The following is a 3063-nucleotide window of genomic DNA, read 5'->3' as shown; positions in this document are numbered from 1 at the left end:
CCCGGGCGGGAAGGCAGGGGGAGAGCGCGGCGCAGCCCGCTCTCGAGCAGTTAGAGGCGGGAGCCGAAGCCGCCCCGCCCCCGCCCACCATCAAACCGTGGGAGCAGCCGCCGCGGCTGGGGCTGCCAGGAGGAAGCCCCGGGCCGAGTGGGGCGCTGGCTCTGGGAAAGGCTCTCCCGCCCGGCGGCCGCGGCGATGCCTCCTCCGTGCGCGTCTCCTGTGTCCGACAGCATCACTTGCTAGGACAGCATCGCCACTCGGGGAGGAGACGGAGGGAGGGAGGGAGGGGAGGGGGAGAACCAATTCCTTATCAGACGGAGCTGGCGAGGAAATCAGACCAGCAGGTGGGGAGTAAAGAAATCGGAAAAACTTCCCCTCCCCACGCTCCTCTTTCTCTTCCAGAGGCTCTAGAGCCGTCTTGCACCTACAGATACAAGTTTCCCCATGAAGGGAAAAGAAAATCAACTGGCTTGTTAATTTTCCTGCAGTCCTATTTACCCCATTCCAACTCTCCAAATTTGTTTCAAAAAGCATCACTTTTTCGTTGTGTCGCTCACTGTAAGATTTAATTGAACCTACAAAGGTTTAAGTTCATTTCCCTGAGTGCCTTTGTGCCCCAGAATAGTAATGTTTTAAACGTGCCTGATGCTTCACTTCTTTTAATGAATCTCAAAAGCATCTAACAAGATTTATATACTCTCCAAGAGAAAAAGAAGCAGTCATTCTTCTGAGAGGAAAAAGTTACAGAATTTTAGTCAGCAGGAGTCTTAGGGATCAAGGAAATCTTTCCCTCCTTTATAAATAAGAAAGCTGAGGCCTACAGAGACTGAGCAAACTACTCAAAGCAGGTAGGTGTGAGAACACGCGTATTAGACCCAGGAACTTGCTCCATGGGCAGCAGGTATTGCAGTACCTCCGAGAATGGTGTACCCCTCAGGGGATCAAAAATAAATAAATAAACCTATCCTTAAAATTTTTTAAGAGAAAAACATCATTTGTTGTAGATACTAGCTGCTCTCAATTGCTTAGTAATTAATTATGCTGGGTATGTTATTTCTTTTATCGTTGCTGCCTTTTCACTACTGTTTATTAGAATGTCACTGAATAATATCTTAAGGAAGAGGAAAACAATAGAAATTTTGACTTAGTGGTTACTTCCTCTACCCCAAATGTTATGTTATAAAAGTACTCTTTTTCTCCCCCTCCACACACACACACAAAAAAGATTAGAGCCAGCAAAGCATATTCTCCAAGACTTTTTATTACCTCAAATAGGCAGCTTTCCAGCAAGTCCAACTTGGAAGAATCACAAAAATACCAGACATGCTATGATGAGATTTTTTTAAAAAGCATTTATTCATTTTTAATTGTATCCAATTATCCTGTACTTTTTGGAGAAACAATTCTTTCCAAATTTAAACAAGACACAAGAGATGTAGCTCCTTTGAATTTAAGTTTTATACATCTGATACAGGAAAAACAACAAACAAGTAAATAGTTTCTAGTGTTTTACAATTGAAAGTACTTCTCACTTGTTAGCATACTGTGAAAGTGTTAAAATCTTCGCAATGTAAGTTACTAGACCCCTCCAATTCTACCTCTGAAATATCCCTAAAGCAGGACTGCTCATCTCCACTGCTTTAGTTCAGGCTCCAATGGTTCTTGCTATCCAGTCTTTCTGCAACCCACCTACCATTTCATTCTCTGCACCACTAGAGAGACCACGCTCAAAGCAAGTCTGATCATGACTTTTCTCTACAGAAATCTCTGGTGGCTCCCCACTGCTTTCAGGTTAAAATCCAAATTTGGCATCCCCAGCCCTTAGTGGTCTGACCTGGATTCTTCAGTCTCTCCTCCCATCCTCCTTCCTAGACATCCTGACTCCAGTTACCTTGAACTTTTCACTTACCACCTGACATTCTAGACACTCTCCCATTTTTCTGCCTTTGTCTATGGCATTCCCATCACCGAAATGTCTCTCTTTCCTCATCCGCCTGGCACACTTCTACTTAGCCTCCAATCTGACAGCCCTCCTACATCTCTGTGAAGTTCCTATCCACTCTGTGCATACCACAATCTTACCACTGATCACATCATATTGAAATTAACTCTTTATGAGCCTGTCTCCTCTTCAGACTGTGAATTCCTTGACTGTGATGTGGGTTCTTATTTATTTTGAGCTACTTGGTGGCTCATCATTTTGTCCTTGCCATTTAGCTGGGTACCTGATATGCAGGGCAAAACTTAATAAATGTTTGTTGAATGAATTCATGAAGTCTACAGGTTTTTTCTAATTATGTTAGCAAGTTCATGAACTGCTCTTATGTGAACTGCTCTTATAAGCCTCTGGATAGAAGCTCTGTGGGAATGCTGGAGTCACCAGGGTTTACTCTTACACATTGTATTAGTTTGCTAGGGCTGCCACAACAAAGTATCAAAGACTGGGTGCTTAAACAACAGAAATTTATCTTCCCACAACTCTGGAGACTAGAAGTCTGAGCTCTAAGTATGGTCAGGTTGGTTTCTTGTGAGACCTCTCTCTTGGCTTGTAGATGCATGTCTTCTCCCTGCATCTTCACATGGTTTTGCCTCTGAGCCTGTGTCCTAATCTCTTCTTAATAAGGATATCACTCATATTGGATTAAGGCTCACCCTAATGATCTCATTTTACCTTAATTATCTCTTTAAAGACCCTATTTCCAAATACTGTCACCTTCTGAGGTATTGGGGATTAGGACTTCAACACGGAAATTTGGGGAGGAACACAATTCAGCCCATAACATCCACTTCCTCTACTGGACTGAAGTTGCTGCTCCATCCAGAGTCTGCTAACATTTTGTTATTAAGAAGTATGGCCCTGGGATTAAAGAAAACCCACAGGAGAAGAAATCTAAAAGAAGAGTTCTTAGAAGAGAGGAAATATGGTGGCTCCCTGGCATAGGCCAGCTTTGTCCTTTTTGTTTTCTTCTTTTGTAAAAGAAGACTGCATATGTGTTAGCTGCCTGTGTACTCACGAAATAAGTGTTTGCCTAACGTACATTCAAAATCCATTTCTTCTTTGGG

The sequence above is a fragment of the Galeopterus variegatus genome, unplaced genomic scaffold (assembly GCF_000696425.1).
Source record: "Galeopterus variegatus unplaced genomic scaffold, G_variegatus-3.0.2 Scaffold4618, whole genome shotgun sequence".
Classification (NCBI taxonomy): Eukaryota; Metazoa; Chordata; class Mammalia; order Dermoptera; family Cynocephalidae; genus Galeopterus; species Galeopterus variegatus.
The sequence above is the reverse complement of the archived record's forward strand: the minus strand, read 5'-3'. Positions refer to the sequence as shown.